A 23,279-nucleotide genomic window follows, 5' to 3' on the forward strand; every position below is an offset into this window, starting at 1 on the left:
CAATTAGGCTTTCATTTAAGCTTAAATAAATAATATTTAAAGATAGTTTTGATTTGAGAAATAAGAAAACATAAAGAAAGATATGTTTAAACTTTGAAAATCATATTATTTATTTCGTACCAAAAATAATAAAACTTAAGAACATGAATTAAATAAATCTTTTTCAAAATCTTAATCAGGCTTATTTAGCTTAATGTTTTGTCATTTCAAAATAAGGATCAATTCAAGGCTAACATTAAGTGTAACTTGCAGTTACCCATGTGGACCTTTCTCAAGCTCCATGTATGCTTCCAATCGACTATCAGTTGTCTCGGTCAAGTCACTACCCATTGTATCATATATAAGGTAAAGAAAAGGTTTGGCTATGTAAGAAACAAGACCATACATCACACTTAAGTGATTTCCCTTCATTATATCTTCCTACACACACACACACACACCTCAACTTCTTCCTTTATCTCTAAATATCTCATTGACTTAAGTGTTGAAACGTGTCTTGAAAAACCAACTCTAGTACCCCTGATCATATTTTCTAGCTACAAGTTTAGGCTATCTCACCTTGAACCTCTCACCAACTCTGTCTAGCTAAGACAACCTAAAAACACGATCAACAATTGGTGCCATCTATAGGAAACAACAACCATGTCTCACCATCCCCAATCCTTTCAAATAGTGATACCCACCATAAATGTAACAACCCAACTTGCAGTTGTCTCTAATGCTACAACCATGTTACCAACCCCCATAAATCCTATCACCAAACCTTCCTTTATGGAATCCTAAGTATGAACCCACTTATCCATTACCCAGTAACCTACTTTCATTGAATACATGGGCTACACCACCTTTGGGGTTCTATTAAAACTTAATGGGAGTATTATCTCTAAATATGATATTAACTTTTACACTGGTCCACACCATTGTTGCTAGACCTTCAAACCCAACATCCCAACGATCTCTTGCATAAGCCCTATCCTCACAACCCCCTAATGCCACTTATTGGCAAAACATTATCCTTATAACATCCACCATGCATGTTTTACTTCCTAACCCATAAACCCTAATATACCAACCAAATATGCAACAACCTCTCGCTCCAAACTTTTACTATGCATTAATGACTTAGATACAGCTCTTGAATGCTCAAGTGGCCATTCAATAAATAATACTTCAATAGTACCAACAAGTACCAAACAACCTTGACCATACCCATGGGAAAGTTTTACGTTATTTTTTAGAAAACCACCACAAAACTCTACACACCCTAAAGAAAGCTGCCTCCAAACTATACAAGTAATGTTTACCCTAATGACCCCACCATACAAAACCAAACTCACATAAACCCTAACCTTAACAATGAACTAGTTGCGTAAGTAACTACCTTGAACAAAGAGCTTGTTGAGCTCAAGAAAGAAAATAACAAAGATTTTTAGTGGCTAGAAGATGTCCATAACCTTTTCACCCCCACCAATAGATAAGTTGATATGCCCACCTCATTGAAACTTTTTAAGGAAACCTATAATGGGTCCATTAATCTAAAAGACCACCTGGATCATTTCAAAACTTCTATGGATTTAGACAATGCCTTAGATGTAGTAAAAGGTAGGGTTTTTCCCAAAACTCTACGATTATATGTGTTTGGGCAAGATCATTTTAGGTATTATTGATAGAAAACAAGCTTGAGCAGTTATACCAACTCTATGAGAGGGCCTAAAAGTTAGTTGAAGCTAAGGAAATCAAGGTAGCAGATAGAGCTGAAAGACATGAACAATGCCTTGAATGTCTACATGGTGATAGTAGGTAGACAGATACTCTAAGCTAATGGTTCCATGACAATCACCAAGCCCACAACTAGCCTAAAATAAAAGATTGGAAAAGCAACTTAATTGTACCTCCCAATCATAGTTTAACCACTACCAAAACTCAAACTAAACTTTTAATGCCATAATCCAACATCCCACTCAAAGACCTAGTTAAATAATCGACTAGGTAAGGCCTTCCCTTAGAAGACCCGGTAATTAACCCTTACTGAAACATCATTACAGCTACCATTCAACTGAGAGGCATTCCACTGATAATTGCATTGCCTTCTAAAAGGAGATCAAAAGATTGAAGGTCTTGATAAACACCCAACCTAGCCATTATAATATAACCATAATAATTCAACACCATACCTAACATGAGAAACGCCTACCGTTAGTAGGGTCAGGGCTTGTCTTGTCATAATGAAGAAGCCTGCCAAGTAAAAGCCACATACAAATGCCCAGTCTAAAGAATAATCCATGTTGTTGTAGAGGTAATAGAGGACTAGGCTAATGGCAAATCAAAGAGCAAATCCCATTTGTATAGTCTTAAGACAGTCCAAATGGCACCCAAAAAGCAGAAAATGAAAGACTAGTAGGTACAATTTTTAAAAAATGATACTAATATTTTGGTGGATAATAGCAATAATCTTATAGTGGTCTCAATGACCATTGCCAATTACCAAGTACAAATGATCCTAATATACAGTTGGAGTTTAGTGGATTTGATACAATATCAGATATTTAAACAAATGGGATTCTTGGACAAAAAGCTAAGGCCCTTAGGGCCTGTCTTTGGATTTGCTAACTAATCCATCGTAGTGAAAGATTTTATCAACCTGCCAATCACTATAGGAGATGGCAAGCACATGCTTACTACATTGGTAAACTTTTTAGTCATAAACTAACCCTCAGCTTACAATGTAAGTTTTGGCCAGCCATTGATGAAGAAAGCCAAAATGGTAGTAGCTATTTATTGCCTTAAGGTTAAGTTCCCTACACCTATAAAGGAGCGATACATGAAAATCAACCAAGTTATAGCTCGCCAATGCCATTTGCTAAGATTTTAGTTAACATAATAGGAAGACCAAATAGTGAGCACACCGCATTCACCATAACTTAACTCGTTACCTTCTATATACTTAATCAACCCTCACTTTAGCCCAAACACTAAGTATAGATAGTTTGGATGTCCATGATGAAACAAGAGAGTCTAAGGCTAGCCTCTTCAATCAAACAGTCCTAGTCCAACTGTACCCATCAAACCCAAACTTGGTCATTCAATTAGGTTCCTTGTTGGAACATAAAGTAAGAGGTATATTGCATAGGTTCTTACAATGTAATGCAGATGTGTTTGCTTAATCTACCGTAAATATCCCAGGTATAGACTAGCATATTTTTGTGCATCATTTGAATACAGACCTAGTTGCCAAACCAGTGAAGCAAAAGAAAAGACATTTCATCCTTAAACAAATATAGGTGATTAAGGAAGAAGTAGACAAGCTGTTTGCAGTTGGATACATTAGAGAAGTAAAGTACCCTAAATGGTTAGCTGATGGTGTCTTGGTGAAAAAGGTAAATGAAAAATGGTGGATGTGCATGGATTTCACAAATTTGAATAAGGCATGCCCTAAAGATAGCTTTCCCCTACCCATGATTGATTGGTTAGTTGACTTTTTTATGGGTGACAAGTATTTAAGTTTCATGCATGCTTGATTTAGGTAAACTTTGCAAGTGTACAGGTCGTACAAGTAATAATAGTGACTTTTTCAGTCAATATATTGTCCTATAAAGATTATGTAAAAAATTTCCTAGGCTAAGTATCTATTATCACCCAACCCTTTTCTAGTTGGCCCAATCAACAAATGAACATGAAAATTAACTACTACAAAAATAAAAGTGAATAAAGCATAAAAATGTAAGCTAAGTAAATAAGAAAATGAACAGGAACAATAGGTAAATGAATGCTATAAAATGTAAAATACAATGGCTAAATAAAAACATAAAATAAAAACAAATTTGAATTAAAGCTAAAGCAATGAAAATGAAAAATTCTACTAAACTTGTAAAACTGAAAAAACAAGCTAGCCTAAACCAAAACAGGACTTGCAACAATTACATGAACTCCAAATGGTAAATAAGGTAAATGAACTAAAGCTTAGAATTGCAAAATCACATAGAGAACAAGACTAAAATCATGTTTGGAATGCAAATGAAAATTAATAATTTCAAGAACTTAAAGGAAATGTTGAACTGTATATAACTTGTAAGCTAAAACTAAGAATTTAGGCTATTATATTTGAATAAAAAATGAACCATGATCAAATGCAAACAAACTGTAACTTCAAAGATCTATCAAAGAATCTAATGAGAAATAAATTTGAAATGCCAAAAATTGCAAATGAATTGCTCAATAAGATGATAAACAACAAAATCATAACTACCTATGAACTTGTAGTTGAACTTGTGTCATTACAACTAAACCTAAATGATGCTAAAGTAGTTGATTATGATCAAGAATTTACTTCAAGAGAACTAAATGAAAACTTGAAAATGAACAAAAACTAAACAAATTCTAATGATCTAAAATAAAAACTAAAAATAAAAAGAAAATCTGGAAATTGATTTTTAACTCACGACTTGGACTTCAAAGTTGAGCAAATGAAGTGCACTTAAACTGAAATTTGAAAGAATGTTTTAAGAATTGAATGAGGAATGATTTTGTAAAAGAAAACTTGAAGGAATATACATAAATAGTAAGAAGAAACTAAAATTGAACCTAGAAATGAACTTGTAAGTCACTAAGTTAACACAAGAAAAAGTAGATTTATAGACTTATACTGGAAACAAGCTTAATCTGAGCTAAGGAACAATTAAACAACAAGTTTTGTTCACAATGCAATAAGAAAATTGCAACAAAAGATCACAAAAGTAGCTCAATGAAGTAGCATCTTAAGATCTATGCAAAACAGAGGAAAACATAACATCTTCAACAAAAATCATCCAAACAGCCACCAAACTCATGAATTATATTGCAATAAAATGAAAATAAGCAAGGTAACAAGTAAATATAAGATTTCAAAGGTTGCAAAAAGAAAATAAATTGCCTACAGGAGAGAAGAACCAAGCTCTAACTTGAATCGCATTTTTAATCTCCACTGCATCCAAGATTTCAACCTAAATTTGTGAGAATTAATTGTATTGATTGGGAATGAATTTGATACTAATAATCTGCTATGATAAAGCCTAATGAACTATGAAACTATGAAAAAAAATTAGAGAAAAAACAAGTATAAAATGAACAACAAAATATTGCAAATATGTCAAGTATACACAAATAGAATTGAGATCAATGAGAAAACTTGAAGATTTAAGCTGAAAATCAATCAAATTTGCGAATTTCATTGCCAAAATCATAAAGAACACTGAAAAGGTTTTAGGAAAGTGGAAATTACAACAAGAATCAGTGAGAAAAACTAGAATTAAAATCATTTGGCAACTAAAAAAAGTAAGAAAGTAAAGTGCAAGAAAATGTAAGGTGCATAAATTTAAAGAATAAAAAATATTAAATTCTAAGCTAAAGTCCTAGCTAAATTGGCTAACTCTCCTCTTATTTATAGGCATGTGAGTGGTGAATTGAGCCCCAAAAAATATCTCCAAAATATCTACAAATAAGTGGTCCCTTGTAGTTTCGGCCCACTGTATGCTTCATTCCCTTCATTTGGCTACCAACAAGTCAAGACATTTAATGAACAACTTCAACATTAAAATCACTTGAAAACTTTGACAATTAAGCATAAAACAATTCATAGAAGCAAGGATAAAAAAAATTCCCTTGAAAGGCAACATAGCTTATTGAAACTAGTTTAGGTCATTTGCATAAATTACACCAATAATCCTCCAAATTGTATAAAAAATTATCCAAAATTCCTCATTTTCTTTATTTGCACCTACACATAAGACAAATGTGCATTTAAAAGTATTTTTGCCAAGAATCTTAAAGAACAAGCCAAATATATAAAGAAAGTTGCACTAAAAATGAACATGAAAATACTAAAATTTAAGTGTAATCAATGCCTTCTCACGATACAACAAATCAAGCTGGAAAGGGTGGACTAATAACATCTAAATATATAATGTTTTTACGTGTAAAAAATGGTGTTAAAATTTAAATTGGGATGATTTTTGGAGCTTTTCATGTTAATTCATGGTGTTAGCTTTTTAGGTGAGATCGTGATCCAAGAGGGGGGTGAATTAGATTTCTCCAAATTCTTCCTAAACAAATTATTTCAATATAATTGAATGGAAATTAAAATAATAAACACTTTTGATAAAAATATAATGCAAACAATAACAATTAATGTACCTAGAATCAAATATAAACAACAATAAATTTTAAGGAGATAGGGATAGAGAAATCAAACATAATGATTTATAGAGGTTCGGTCCTTCTCCACAAGGCACCTACATCCTCTCTTCTTGGTTGTCCACACCAAGGCTTGAATCCACTATTCTTGAATTACAAATAAAATCTATCTTTTTCTTTCTAAGGCTTAAGATAGAAACTTCTACCTTCTGTAGTATTTTACCCAATCTCACTACAAAGCTCTCAAGAGGATACCTCACCTTTTGTTCTTTTCCACCCTTGTATATCAAAGGTAATTTTGCAAAAAATAGAGAAACCTCTTTAAGGCTAAGTGTTTGCTAAGTTTAAGTATAAAAAAATGATGAATGAACAACAAGTATAATTTGGATACAATAAATACAAAGATATGGACTTTAAAGCTCTAAAAACTCTTGATTCTTTGAGAGAATGAAAATATGGCTTGTTGGCTCTTGCTCTCTTGATTCATCAATCTTCTTAGTGTGTTGAAGTGCCCAATTTATGGAGAAATTGAAAGAGTAGTAGTTAAGGATGCTTGGGATAAGAAAATAGCTATTGAAAGTATGAAAAAATAGCCGTTGGTGTGATTCTGTCTAGACCCGATCGATCCTTTCCTTGAAGGGATCAATTGGTTCAAGTTTTATGTCATTTCATTCTTAAAAACCACGGCCTGATTGATCTCTTTCATAAGGGGATTGATCCTATCAATGGTTGGGTCATTGTCTCATATTTTGCACTCTACTCACTAATTTGATTATATGTTGAGTTATATAAATCCAAATCACAAACTGTTTGAAGATTTAGAAACTAGACTTAAAGGGCTTTCTATTCATATAAAATTTATCACCTAATTTATTGAGTACGAATTATAGTGAATTTTTAAAATTACCCCTTGTGTAGTTTTTCTAACAACTACAGAGTGTCTAGTAAAAATTCAAAATCTTTTCTTAGAAAATTTGGATTTTGATTTTGTTTAATTCATTAGAAAGTAGACTCAAAAAGCTTTCTAACCATATAAAATTCAACTATTAAAACTTTGTGAATTAATACAAAAAAATAAAATAAGTTCAATGTTGGAAAACTTTGTTCTTGTAAAACAACTTTCTCATGTTAATCTATTTCTTAAAACCAATATTATCAAAATTGCATTAAGTCCAAAATGAATAAGTTCACTTTAAAAACAAAAATTGGACTTTCATTTAATCTCAAATAAATAATTTTAAAGATAGATTTGGTTTGAGAAATATGAAAACAAAGAAATGTTTGTTTATACTTTGAAAAACATATTATTTATTTAATACCAAAATATAAAACTTAAGAACATGTACTAAATAAATCTTTTCAAAATCTTGATCAAGCTTATTTAGCTTAATGTTTTGTCATTTCAAAATAAGGATCAATTCAAGGCTAACAATCTCCCCCTTTTAGATATGACAAAACTTAAAGATAAATTTGCTTGATGAAAAACTTTCTTTCAAACATTTAAGATTTTGAAAGACATTTTGGAAAACTCCCCCTTAATTTATGCATCCTAATCCAACAACTCACCAAACCTATGTTAGAGCGTATATATCAAATAAGCACAATCAAACATATGCATGCCAAGCATAAGCAAATTTGTCCATATAATATTTCTCCCCTTTTTGTCATAGCAAAAAGGCATGAGCATATTAATAAGCAAATAAACACAAAAAGGCATTATTAACAAATATATTCATGAAACATTTCTCCTCTCTTTTGTTTATGCTCTTTATACCAAATGTTTAAACTCTTATATCAATTGCAATAAGCATACAAGAAGAAATATCTCTATACTCTCTCCCTCTTTTTGTCATTTCAAAAGAAAGAGAGATCAATTCAAGGCATAAGGCAAAATGCTTGATACCAATAATATCAAGTATTTTGAATACATGTAATCAAGTATAATATGCAAAATGAAGTTCACATACATATATTCAAGCACAAAAGCATAAGTGTATCCAATTTTAGCATTTTAGCACAAGTCAACAAATTTACTACATGAAATTTATTAGCAAAGGATAATGAATGATATGCAATCCACTCATAAATCATGTTATTATAAGATGTTCTTAGAACCAAAAACATCAATAGCAATTAAGCATGAATTCAAGCACATGCATACAAGCTCATATCAATTGTTAAAGATATGTCATCAAGAAGCATACCAATTGTTATCACAAAACAAATTAAGCAAAATTGTATTATAAGATTTCTCCTCCATTTCAAAATATGGATTAATCAATTTAAGGCACATACAATTTTGCATGAAAGGTATAAGCTATATCAAGGATAAGCATATAAACAAGTGTCTATGAAAGTTAAAAAAAATTCTTTCACAATTTTGATACTAATTGTTAGCAATTTTATTCAACAACTTTCATTGAGCACAAATTCCAAGCATATGAAAGATTCATTCAATACATGCATAAATGATATTAGTAATCTTTCATAAGCTATCCTATCCAAATAAGAACCAAAAGCTCATATGTATATAATAAATCATGAGTCCTAATGAGCAATGAGGTTCAATTATCATGTCCTAACAAAGATTATATTAGCATTCTCCAAACATGATGAACAAATATGCTATAGCAAAGAAATAATGAAAGCATAATCATTCAAATATAGTCCAAATTATTTCAATGCATAGCAATGTACTTAATCTAAACATATGCAAGTACATAAATACAATTCAAACATATTTTTCAATCAAAACCATACAAACATATGCAAAAGCATTTCAAATTACATATAGCAATATACCAATAAAGATACAAACATTTGGACATAATATGGTGCATGCTATCTCAATGATCTCAATCAACGAACATGTATATAAAATTTCAAAATTGTAAGTTCATAATCTATGAGTCAAGGCAATTAAAAGATCAAAAAATCAATATATTCAACTCATATCTATGTCCGAAGATTCAAACAAATATTCATGCAATAAAAACTATTAATCAAAGCAATTAAGAACTAGGCATGAATATTAATCAATCCAAGCATTTAACAAAGTTAAAACAAATCTTATCAAGTAGCTTGGTGATTAATTCAAACGTAATATCTTATTTTTGCACATATCAAAGAAAGCATTTATGAAATCATGCATTAAACATTATAAATTATAAGCACATAGCATAGATTCAATACAATTACCTCCATCCTTGTCAAGCTATGTTATTGTGCTCATTGTAGTTAAGTCAGGCTTTGAATCCTCCATTCCACATCATTTGAGCTAAGTTTTTGATGCACATGGGCTTGATTGATGAAGATGACTTGCTTTGCTTGTTCCACTTGAAATTCCAAAAATGTAGGCTTATTCATGCTCATTTCAAGTTCTCCTAACATAGACTTAGAAAAATTTCTTGACAAAGGATTTTCATTAGAAACATCAAAAAAATCAATTGATAAAAATTATACCAATTGTTAGAAAACAATTCCATATTCTAAGTCATTATAGGCAAAAAAAAAAATTATTCACTAAGCATAAGTTGCCAATTGTGAGGAAGACATATACTTAAGCTAGAGGCCATATATCAATTTAAACATCAAATAGCACAAGAATGGCATTAAAGCAAAAGTTCTCATGTAATGTGCAAAACATGAATCCTTTATAGATCATTTAGAAATATTGAACACAAAGAAGACATATTCAATATTCAAATATATTCAATAAATCACCAAAGAATATGCCAAAATAAATTTTAGGCCATATAAAAACAAAAAACTCAAGGAAGACATATTTATCATAAAAAAAAATTTAAGAAAATTTTAGCACAAAAGCATAAATATGTCTACACAAATTATAGGCCATAGTCAATAATGACTTAAGCTAAAAATAAGCATCATAAGAAATTTGTTTACTTAAATCATGTTACAACCATGTCAAGTCAAGAAGAAAAAAAATATTTATCATATATACACACACTTGACAAGAACAATAGATGAACCAATAACTCATATCATTTACAAGCAAGTAGTTCATCATATTCAAAATCACAAATCAAGAGATATATCAATTGAGCACAAGATCCAAAATATTTCACAAAATTAATAAAACATTTAAGCACAAAAATAAGCATATTTCGTAAAAGTATTTCACAAATTAAAAAATAGATAATTTAAGGACTTTCAAATCATAAGTATTAAGGTCAAGTTGAACCAATCATCATATGAGCACATACCTTGACCAAAAACATAGATGAACAAAAAATCAATATATATATATATCACTTAAGCACAAGATGTTCATCAATTCACAAATCAAGAGTTATAACAATTTTAAATATAATAATCAAGTTTAAAAAAAAATTTCACACTATCTAAGCATTGAGAACAAATTGAGTAATTTTAAGCAACATGGTCATATAAGCATGTTCAACAATTACAAATCAATATGCATAAAAATAAAAAAAAAATCATTTCCATCATGCCGTTCAACAATTACAAATCAATATGCATAAAAATAAAAAAAAATCATTTCCATCATGCCAAAATCATTCAAACAAATATATTTATGCAAAATATAGTAGGATAGTCCATTTAAAGCTTAATATGTTTAGGATTTTGATTTTTGCACTTTAAAACTCATTTTTGCTTGAAAAATACCTTAAAAGATCTCATAACTAGTCAAGCTTATTTTTAACCATCTTGAACCATTCCAACAAGTTTCAAATGACAAAACAAAGTTGTTCAAGTGGTCATTTGGCATTAGAAACAAGGAATCAAAAAGTCAACTCTTAATCTCCATATTTCCTTGAAAAAGACTATTAAGATGGGCAAATATGTTTAAACACAAATTTAAGTTCTTTAAACCATTTAGAAAAGTTTTATATCACAATTTGAAATTGTCTAAATGGTTTTTGATGCCCATGTATGTTCAAAAACAAGATTTGATCTTTTAAGTTCAACAATCCTTTGAAACTTGCATGTAACATTATGAAAAATAATTAAGCACATAAATAATCACACCCAGCATCAATAAAAAATTCATCAATAAAATTATGCTCAAGCAATTTAACACCACAATCAATTTCAACAAGCATCTCAAACATATTTAAGTGCAAAATAAATGCATATTCAATTCAAGCTCACATGTTCTCAATATTATGCAACATATGTCTTGCAATCAATGTCAACCAAATTTTGCATAATCAATCATGCATTCATAAATTTCATCAAGAATAGGTAACCAAATTCAAATACTCTTCAAATAAAAGTTTAGAGGTTACCTATCTCCATTATGTGTCTAGAGTATTCAATCTTCAATCTTACATTGTAGCTTCTTACTCTAGCACACCTATAAGAGACAATCTCATTTGATTTTTAGTACCCAAATTGCTTCGAGTCCTTAAGAGTTAGTAAGGAAGTCTCTTGTTCCTTTAGGAACCCATACTTGCCTAATTCTAAATGGAACTTTTCTTCTAATAGGATAAGTATGTATAGTATGACTATGAAAATTACTAAAATTACATTTAATCATTTTAGTACTTAATGAACTCTTTAAAAGCTTTAGTTTTTCATTCATCAATTCATCAAATTTCTTTTTCAAATTAAAATTTTCTTTTTCTAAAAATTCATTCCTACTTTGAGAAGTTTTTAAATCTATTTTCAACTTTTCATTTTCTTTTTCTAAAATATTGTTTGCATTAATCAAAAGATCATTTTCAACATTCAATTTTGAAATCATTTTCTTATGTTTCAAATGCATATTTTTAAACTCAATTACTAAATCATTGTAAATATCTTGTAACTCATCAAAAGTATAAGAGTTTGAATCACAAGAGTTGAGGTTACCTTTGGTTTCTCAATAGTCATGAGACATGATGGATGTTGGTTAGAAATTTGTCTTTCATGTAGCACATCCAACTTTCTCCATATCTCATTTAAGGTTGAGCATTTTGAGGCCAAGTTGAAGTTGTAATCATCTAAAGCTCCATAGAGAATGCACTTGGTCTTTGCATCATCTATTATTTACTTCATATATTTTGCATCTTTAGAATGAGTATTAAGCCTTTTTTCCATCACATTCCATACTCCAAAATCTTGGGCCATTATGAACATCTTCATCCTCCTTTTCCATTCACAAAATTTAAATTTATCAAACATAAGAGCTTTGAGGACTTCCTCACCATCTTGAAACTTAAGTTAAGCCATAGGATCTTTACTCAAGGTAGTTAAACCTACAAAAAAGAGACCAAAGCTCTGATACCAATTGTTAGCTTTTTAGGTGAGATGGTGATCTAAGAGGGGGATGAATTAATTTCTCCAAATTCTTCCTAAACAAATGATTTCAATATAATTGAATGGAAATTAAAACAATAAGCACTTTTGATAAAAATATAATGCAAATAATAAAAATTAATGTACCTAGAATCAAATATAAATAACAATAAATTTTAAAGAGATAGGGATACAGAAATCAAACACAATGATTTATAGAGGTTCGATCCTTCTTCATAAAGCACTATGTCCTCTCTTCTTGGTTGTCCACACCAAGGCTTGAATCCACTATTCTTGAATTACAAATACAACCTATCTTTTTCTTTCTAAGGCTTAAGATAAAGACCTCTATCCTCTGTAGTATTTTACCCAATCTCACTTCAAAGCTCTCAAGAGGATACCTCACCTCTTGTTCTCTTTAACCCTTGTATACAAAGGTAATTTTGCAAACAATAGAGCAACCTCTCTAAGGCTAAGTGTTTGCTAAGTTTAAGTATAAAAAAATGATGAATGAAAATGATGAATGAACAATAAGTATAATTTGGATACAATAAATACAAAGATATGGACTTTAAAGCTTTAAAAACTCTTGATTCTTTGAGATAATGAAAATATGGCTTGTTGGCTCTTTCTCTCTTGATTCATCAATATTCTTGGTGTTGGAATGCCCAATTTATAGAGAAATTAAAGGAGTAGCCGTTGGGGATGCTTGGAAGAAGAAAATAGCCATTGGTGTGATTCTGCCCAAACCCGATTGATCCCTTCCTTGAAGGGATTGATTGGTTCAAGTTTATGTCATTTCATGCTTAAAAAACATGACCCGATTGATCCCTTTCATGAGGGGATCGATCTTATCAATGGCTAGGTGGTTGTTTCCTATTTTGCATTCTACTCACTAATTTGATCATATCTTAAGTATATAAATCCAAATCATAAAATTGTTTGAAGATTTAGAAACTAGACTTAAAGGGATTTCTATTCATATGAAATTCATCACCTAATTCATTGAGTGTGAATTATAGTGAATTTTCAAAGTTACCTCTTATGTAGTTTTTTTGACAACTATAAAGTGTCTAGTAAAAATTCAAAATCTTTTCTTAGAAAATTTGGATTTGGATTTTGTTTAATCCATTAGAAAATAGACTCAAAGAGCTTTCCAACCATATAAAATTCAAATATTAAAACTTTGTGAATTAATACAAAATAGTAAAATAAGTTCAATGTTGTAAAACTTTGTTCTTGTAAAACAACTTTCTCAAGTTAATCTATTTCTCAAAACCAATATTATCAAAATTGCATTAAGTCCAAAATGAATAAATTCATTTTAAAAACAACAATTGGACTTTCATTTAAGCTTAAATAAATAATTTTAAAGATAGATTTGGTTTGAGAAATATGAAAACAAAGAAATGTTTGTTTATACTTTGAAAAACATATTATTTATTTAATACCAAAATGTAAAACTTAAGAACATGTACTAAATAAATCTTTTTCAAAATCTTGATCAAGCTTATTTAGCTTAATGTTTTGTCATTTCAAAATAAGGATCAATTCAAGGCTAGCACATGGTTTTAGGTTTTCAATCTAAAAAGCTTCATTTTCATGCATGCCATGCATGCAAGCATGCAAAGGAGAAATATTGGCCCAATTTTGGAAGCTCATTGTCGACCCACCTTGATCCACATTCATGCAACCATGCACAAGAACTCTCTCTTGATATATTTGGCCACATGCAAGAAAGATTGCATGCAATTCTAATCTCACTCAGACTCCGTCATGTTATTCATAGAAGTGTGATCCAAGCGTGACTCAATTGCTTAGGCATGAAGAAATTGTGTTGCACAAGGACTTTATTCATTTGGTTTTGCAAGAGAGAAGCTCAATTTACAAGATCATGGTTTTTTCAAGCACAATCCTAGTTGGCCAAGAAGAATTTGAAGCTCACCATGAAGCTTGTTGCATAGCCTTGAAGATTTTGACTTGAAGTAGGATTTTATTCATTTAAAATTCAAGACTTCGATAAAAATCAAACTACTCTTAATTTTGAAGCATTAGCCGAATCCAAGAGAGAAGATTTGATCAAGATTCAATCAAAGGCCAAGATTGCACCATCAAGAGATCATTCAGCCAAGAACACTCCACCATGAAAAGCCCTATTTGACTATAATGCTTTGGAGATCAAGATTGAGTTTTATCCATTTGTATTTGAATTATAAGCAAACTCTTATAATCCTATCCCCCAATGGTTGAATCTTTCATTATAAATTGGGAGGCTATTCACTCTTTTCATTATCCCATTCCACTCATTTTCTCTTTTATTTCTTTAGTTGTTTTTTAGTTTTCTTTTCTTTAGTTGAGTTATTGGCTTAGGTGACAGATTTACCAATAATGACAAAGCTTTATTTTTTTATTTTTAAATTTTAATTGAAGAAATATTATTTTCAAGATCTTTCTTTTCTTGTTTGTCAAGTTAAAATAATGTTTTTTTAATTCTTGATTTCGGTAAAAGCATTATTTTCTTTTCAAGATTTATTCAAGCATTTTTTTATTTCTTGTAAAATTCGGCCATCATTTTTTTTCTTGATCTATAAGTTTTTTCATACAATCTTTATTCCAAGCCTACTTTAAGCAATCGACACTCTCATGCTTTCTTCACTTTTCAATCTTTTAAAACTTGTTTTCTTAGAGCTAGTTTTTGACAATATTTTTTTTTACTTCCTAAGTAACAGTTAGTGAAGTCAAGATATTAGCCCACACGTCACTTTTAATTTTTATTTTTTCGTGCAACCAAACCCTAAATTCCTATTTGTTTAGATAAAAGATCTTAGAGTTTCATCTTTAATAATTATGAACAACCCAACATTATATTATATAAACCCTAAAGAGAAGATACTAGAATACTTACTTTTATTACTTGATTTGAGCACTTGTAGGCTATATAAATGGCAACAATCAAGTTTTTGCTATCGTTGCCAGAGATTATAGTGATGTTCTTAATATCAATACAAAATTCTTAACTTTTTATAATCTAAACCTTTTTCTTTTATTTATTTACTTTTTTTTTGCTTTTCTTTTATCCTTTCTTATTCACATACGCAGTTACAAAAGTGTTGACTTAGCTCCTATTGATCAAAAAATTGAAAGAACTTTAAAAGAAGAAAAAAAGAACAATCAATACCACTACACCAACTCCAATGGCTAATGCAAACAATGAGGGCAAAAAACATTAAGAGACTATGCAGTTCCTTGTGCAGATAGTTTTTAGCCATCTATTAGATGGCCGATTATTCAAACTAACAGCTTTGAGATAAAGCCTTCAATCATACAAATGGTCCTAACTTCTATGCAGTTTGGAGGGTTACCAAGCGATGATCCAAATCTTTGCATTTCTAACTTTCTTGAATTATGTGATACTTTTCACTATAATGGTGTTTATGATGTAACAAATGGATTAAAATTATTTCCTTTTTCTCTCGGGGATAAGGCAAAAAATTGGTTGTCTTTTTTACCACCTGGTTTAATCATAACTTAGGATAACTTGGTCTAAAAGTTTTTAGCAAAGTTTTTTTCACCAATTAATATGGCCAAGCTAAGGAAAGAGATCACCATATTTCTACAAGCTAATGGTGAAACACTGTATGATGGATGGGAAAGATTCAAAAAGCTGTTAAGAAAATGCCTAGACCATGGTCTACCCTAATAACTCTAAATCAAGATTTTTTACAATGGTCTCACACCATCCATGAGAACCACCTTAGACTCAACTGTTGGAGGGGCAATTATGAGCAAGATTTTTGAGGAAACAAATGAATTTATTGAAAAGATGGCTACCAATAATTACTAGTGGGGCATGGAAAAAAATGCTAGTAAAAAGTCTATTAGTTTATTTGAGGTTAATGCTATTACTTTTATTAATTCCTAATTAACTGCCCTCACTAAAAAAATTGAAACCATAGGAAACCAACCCTAAACCAACCATGTAAATGCTATATAAAGCCCTTTTGTCTCTTGTGATATTTGTGAAAAACCCCATCCTTTTAAAGATGCCAAATTAGAGTAGAGCCAATCCAATACATCTAGCAAGCCAAAGTAAAATATAATCTTTATAGCAATACCTACAATCTTGGATGGCGAAACCACCCAATTTTTTCTTAGAACCAACCAAACCACCAATTCACCAATAACCAAAACACCAATTATTGCCCCAGTCCATGAATCTATAACCCACCCAAGGAAAAGAAACCCATCTTTGGAAACATTTTGACCCAATTATGCAAGCCAACAATGCCAATACCCAAAGTTAAGCTGCATCAATCAAGAACTTAGTAAACTAAATAGGTCAACTCACTCAAGCTATAGCAAACCGCCTTGTAGGTAACTTGCCTAGCAACACTGAATCCAACCTTAAAAGATAAGGTAAGGAGTAATGTAAGGCAATATATTTTTTGAAAGATGTTAGGATGGAGGATTTTGATGAAAAGAATGATGACCCTATAGTATTAAACCTCCCCAACTTCATAAGACAACGTGAAGTAAATTTCATAAGAAAAGAAAATATATTAGAAGACGAAAAACTCTTAATATTTAGTATAGAAATTTTGTAAGGGTTTGATCTTATGGCATTAGAGGCCTTTGAAGATATAGCGACCTATGAAAAAGATCTTAAAGGATACATTGAAGGTTTTGTTGAAAATGGATAAATATTATTGCAAGTAAGGAGAGCACTACTGAAAAGCATTTAGCCTAAACTTAGAGAAACAATGCAAGAAGAAGACCCTCAAGAGAAAGATCTATAAAAAAAAAAAAATTTAACCAGGGCTAAGGATAACTACTAAAATATATAGATAGATAGTGTTTCAACACAGCACCACCTTCTCCAAAACTTATTCAAAAGAAGCTACTTAAGGAATTGAAGGAAACCATATTTTTAGAAGATTATAGCCCTAAACTTCAACAACCCTTACCCAAAACATAAAAAGATCCAAGGAGTTTTACTATTCCTTGCAAAATTGGACATTTAAAATTTCATAATCCTTTTTGTGATCTTGGTTGTAGTATAAACTTGATACTTATGAATATTTTATGTAGCTAGATTACAAAAAGCTAAAACTTGCCTAATTCAACATTAAATTTGCTAATCAGTCTGCTAAGTTACCATAATAGATGTTGAAAAATGTACTATTCAAGATAGTAATTATGCTTTTCTTATGGATTTTCCTATCTTAGACATGGAGGATGATGAAGCTTTATTATTGTTAGGAAGACCTTTCCTATTTACTATTAAGGCCTTAATAGATGTGTGTGATGCTAGCCTTACACTTAAATTGAAAAACAAGGAGCTACAATTTGTATCTAGAGGGAATGGTACGTCGAGAGATGAAAAAGATGTTAATGTAGTCAAGGTAAAAGAAACCCTTAAAGAGTCTGACCTAATAGATAAAGCTCCTAACCTTCTAAATCATTTAGCAACCCTTAACTCCAGCCATGTTAGCCCCATAAGGAATTAAGTTATGTGTATGTTATCTCTGCTAGAAGTGCCAGTCCACCTCTTAATAGCAAGTTTGTTTATGTCATTCCATAAAAAGGAAACAAAATAAGCTTCTTCTTGTAGACACATAATTTTGTTCAGGTAAAATTCTAGCCATTTGTGAACCACTTAAAATTTAACCCGATTCAAATTCAACATTTTTTCAAGTTTTTAAAATCAAAATTTGGACCAATTTAACCCAAATGCCCCAAAGTTAATGTTGGTCAAATCTTGTCAAACTTGATCAAAATTGATCAAACTCAATAAAAATAGATAGAATCCATGCCAAACCTCAAAATTCATAACCAAATTGAAATCAATGTGGTTTAAAATGAAAATTTGTGATTTTTAAAGCGTTAAAGAATTTTTTGTACCTAGGAAAGTATAAAAATACTAAAACACCCTTAGGGATATTTACAGCATTTGGCTTATTCAAAGTTAAATTTTCATGAAAATGTTTAGATTATAAATAAATATCTTTTGATGATTTTTGGTACACTAAAAACGCATATAACCTTGAGAGGTATAAAATTACCAAAATGCTATTTAGAGAAATTTTCATAATTTGACCTTCGTGAGATTGAAATTTTACGAAAAGCTTTAGATCATGATTTTATAATATTTGATAATTTTTTTAATTTTGAAAAACTTGATTGTACCTCGAAAGGTACGAAATTATCAAAATACCTTTTAGGGGTATTTTTGTAATTTCACCTTTTCGAGGTTGGTTTTTCGTGAAACTCTCTAGATCATGATTTTATAATATTTGATGGTTTTTGGTGCATTCAGAATCATAGTAATACCCTAAAATGTATGAAATTACCAAAATACCCTTTAGGGGTATTTTCGTAATTTGACTTTTTCGAGGTCAAATTTTCTTGAAAATTTTCAAATCTCAATTTTATAATATATCATGATTTTTAGTGCTTGAGAATTCCAAAAATGAGCATGAGAATATTGATTTCTAAGAAAATAGCCTAAATACCAAAAACTTTACACTAAGGGCAAAACGATTTTTTCATGAGATTTAGGAGCTATAAAAATCTTACCTTTACAATGAATATGGGCCATTAGATCATATTAGGAAGGTGGATATAATGGTGAAAGTTGTAATTACTACTTTTTGTATAGAGTTACAAGCACATAGATCAAGTAATAAAGTGAAGTATTCTAAGTATAGCCTCCTTCGGGATTATAAAATATAATGTTGGGTAGTTCACAAGTACCAAAAGTGAAAGGTTAAGATCCTATATCTAAACAACTGAATTTGTAGGGTTTTAGGGTTATAGGGTTTAAATAGACATGGATTAAGTAAAGATTAAAGGTGATGGATGGTAAGGATCTTGACCTCACCTGTTGTCACTTAGAAAGTACAAGATTAAAGCCATAGACTAATTAAAACAATAAGTAAGGATTGTGAAACAAGAAATCAAGATTGTCAAATTGCTTTCAAGTGAATGAAGATAGCATGAAAGAAATTAAATAACATGTAAGAAGATAGTAGGCTGAACTTGTAAAAAAATCAAAGAACTTGTATCTTGAAATTTAAATGGAATGCTTGTGCCAAATTTTAAAGAAACAAGAACAAAATTTTATAAACAAGAAAATAAAAAAAGAGATCTTTGAATAAAAATACTTCTTGATTGAAAAAGAATTAAAGAACAAAAGCTTGGTAATGGGCAAATCTATCTCCTAAGCCAGTACTTTATTAAAAAGAAATAAAGAACTAAAAACTAAAGAAACTACAGAGAGAAAAGAAGTAGGATGAGATGAGATGATGAAAAAAATGAATGGCCTTGTTTATTTATAGGCATAAGTTCGACCAAAGGGGTAGGCTTTACAAGTGATTGAGTTTAATTCAAAAATTAAGAGATAAAACTTTATCTTAATCTTCAAGTGCATAAAAAAATCAAACTCTTCACTCTTGGAATGCTTTGGCTAAATTTGATGATCTTGGCCCTTAATCTTCATGTGATGCAATCTTGATCAATCTTTCCCCCTAGGTTCGGCTAAAATAGGATTTCAAGAGGAGATAAGTTGTATTTTATTTAAACTCCTAATCTTCAAGGTGATAGAGTCCTCCTCAAATCCAAACTCTTTAAAGCAAAGCAAAAGTATCATCATTGGCTTTGAAATCTCATTGGCCAAATGATGTAGTGTCCATGGAAGCTCAGATTATCCTTTCTTGATTTTTGAAGTAGTTGAATGGTTTAGTGTCCTTGGTGGAGTGAAACTCTTCATGGCTAAGCAAAAAAATATGTTTATCTTGCAAATTCATCTTGGTCGAATGAATTGGGATCCAATTGAGCTTATGCATGCTTGAATATGGACTAAATCTAGGCAGCATTATGCATGGCTATGTGGGTCAAATGTGAGTTGTGCATTATTACATGTATGGCTTGTATGAAAATGCATCTTGAGCTTGAAAAACTTAAAGCCATGAAAATAACATGAAAAGCACCAAAAATCATCCAAAAATTAAACTTTTAGCACCCTTTTGACATGTGAAATCTCTATATAATTTAGTACTATCACACTTCCACACTTGAATCTTTGCTTGTCCTCAAGTAAAACCTTAAATCAACAAAACTAAAGAACATTAATAACATCCTCAAAGTTAAAAATTATACAAAAGCTCTTATCATGTAGTAGTGCATAATATAAAGTTAAGGATAAATATAGAGTCACAAGAATGTCTTTCAAAAGCAAGCTTTCAATGACTTATGCTAATCACACATACAAATCTATTCCATCTTTAAGTCATGCATATAACTCAAGTAAATAGAATGCAAAAACATTATATACACTTAATTTTGTTAGAAATATTTTATTATTTTAATCTGGGCTCGATTTTACAATTGGACCTTGACCATAATTTTTTGGTCCATTGTATGGTTCATTTTCAAATGCTCAAAAATGAAACCCAATATGGGTCCCATAGTGAGACCGTTGTATTGGCAACTTGAAATGGCCCAATAAAGGCCCAATCTTAAAAGCCTTTAATGGCTATAATAATAATAATAATAATAATAATAATAATAATAATAATAATAATAATAATAATAATATAAGCATGCAAAATTTAACATTAAAATTTTAAATTTAAATTTGAAAATTATAAAATAATCAAATAAAAATTGAAAATTTTTTAAATTAAAAAAATCAAGAAGTAATGATATAAATAAATAAAACAAAAAATAAATACAAAATCAAAAAGTTTGGCCCAAACAAATTAAAAAGTGCCCAAAATACAAAAACAAAAGAAATAAAAGAAGCCCAAAATATAAAATAATAAAAAGAAAAGGAAGCCCATAATATAAAAAAAAAAAAAAGAGAAAGGGACTTGAAAGCCCAAAAAACTGTGGTACAAACATGCCGTGTAAACGGCAAAACAGAAAAACTGAGGGTACGGTGCCACGGCCAGCAACGTAGGGTATTTGGCAGAGAAGAAAAACCGTAAGCAGAAATGAAAAAGAGGGGAAGAACGTGGGAAGCAAAGAAAGACGGGCAAGCAGTAGCGCCAGGCAGGAAAATAGTTGCAACAGAACAAATAAAGGAAGCAAAAAACTGTGAAACCAAAGACCGCAACAACGTAGAGCAGAAAAAAAAAAAAGACAGGCAGTAGACGTGAAAAGAAAAGGGAGCAGTAACAACGTGGAGAAGGAAGGAAACAAAAAAGATGCAGCCGAAAGTATAAGCGGAACTGAAACCAGCAGTAGAAAAGCAAGCAGAAAACAGAAAACTGGGCTGGTGGCATGGAAAAAATGCGGCAGCGGCAGTGACGGTAGAAGGCAGAAGCAAGGAAAAACTAGAGGAGGCGTGATCCAACAAAAAGCACGAACAACAAAAAAGAAAGAAGAACAAGACGTGAAATCAGTAAGCAGAAAAATAAGAACGAGGAAAAAACGAAGAAGAGAAGCTGGGTGCTGAGAAGGAAGAGCACAAAACGAAAAAGAAAGGAGGTAACCAGCGGAGAAAGAGGCGGTTCTTGATGACGTGAACAGTAGCCCAAAAAAAACACTGCAGAGGAAAACATGAAAGGATGGCTTAACTTGAAAGGTTTTTGATTCTGTCTTTTCGTTTTTTTTTTGAAACATGCAGAATATTGGATGTTTTTTCTGGTTTGCATGGAGTTTGAAACTCCATTATTGCGTGTTCTATTTGCATGAAAATCCATGCTGCGCGTTGAAACTAAACTTTGTGTTTTTACTTGTATCATGTGCCAAGACCAAGTATAGTAAGGGTCCGAGTTGTTTCTTCCTTTTGTTAGTTTTTGACAGTGGTGTTAAAAGTTTAGAACTTGAGTTTTTCTTTGGCATTGAAGACTGATTTTAAGAGTTTATTTTGGTTTCGATTGCTTTTTGGTTGGCTTTCGAATCAATATTAAGGTAGGGGTTTTGGTTGTCTTTTAGGCTTTATAATTATTGCATGGATTTGATTACGGATGAAAAATGTACATCCGTATAATGTCGATAACAAGGTAAACACAAATATATATATAAAAGAGGTTTTAAGAAATGACTGAGTTTAAGTTTAAGTAGAAGAAGTGAATATAAGCAGTAAAATAAAATAATAAAAATAAAGATGAAGAGCTACAAAATGCAATACAAAATAATAATAATAATAATAATAAAATAATTATAATTATAATAAAAATATAAAAAAAAATAATTTTAAATTTCTTGCCTAGATGTTGGAAGGAATAAAAATCGTGTTTCACCTAAATATCTGAAAATTATTAAATAATAAAAATAAAAAATAAATAACAATAATAAAATTTTAATGAAAAAGAAATATTTTAAAATATATAAAATTTAATTTTTGAAAATCATAAAAAACGAGTTTACTCCAAAAGTTTGCCTATATGCTAGAAATTTTTAGAGATGCGTGTAAATTTGTGAAATGAAACCTTAAAATTAAAACTCCCACCGAAACCCTAAACTCGGAATTCTAAAATTAAAACCCTCAAATCAAATCCCTAAAATTAAAATCCTAAAGTAAAAATTCTAAATGAAACCCTAAATCCTTGGTGAAACTTGAAAACCTAATGTAAAACCCTATATTCACTTAAAACCTTAAAATCATCTCAAGATTCTAAGATTTATATAAAATCTTTTGTGAAAAAATATGTTCCTAAATGCCGCCTAGATGATGGAGTATTTAAGAAATTTTATTTCATTAAAAATTTTTCATATAATTTCGTATTTTAAAACAATAAAATAAAAATTTTTTAAATAAAAAATAATAAATAAAAATAATAAAATGGAATTTTAAGTATAGATAGTTGCACCAAGTGATCTCTTTATATCTAAAAACCTAA

The 23,279-nt window shown here is 30.3% G+C and overlaps 1 non-coding gene across 1 annotated transcript; it reads right to left on the bottom strand.

The window, feature by feature from the left end:
• Window positions 1–16,018: 16,018 nt before the first annotated feature.
• LOC149518861 (small nucleolar RNA R71) lies at window positions 16,019–16,125 on the bottom strand. Its single transcript, XR_016342566.1, has one exon. It is a non-coding gene; the product is annotated as a small nucleolar RNA R71 (small nucleolar RNA).
• Between the last annotated feature and the right edge of the window lie 7,154 nt (window positions 16,126–23,279).

Source organism: Durio zibethinus, chromosome 5, assembly GCF_047325235.1.
Source record: "Durio zibethinus cultivar Kanyao isolate XHJ-2024 chromosome 5, ASM4732523v1, whole genome shotgun sequence".
NCBI classification, from domain to species: Eukaryota; Viridiplantae; Streptophyta; class Magnoliopsida; order Malvales; family Malvaceae; genus Durio; species Durio zibethinus.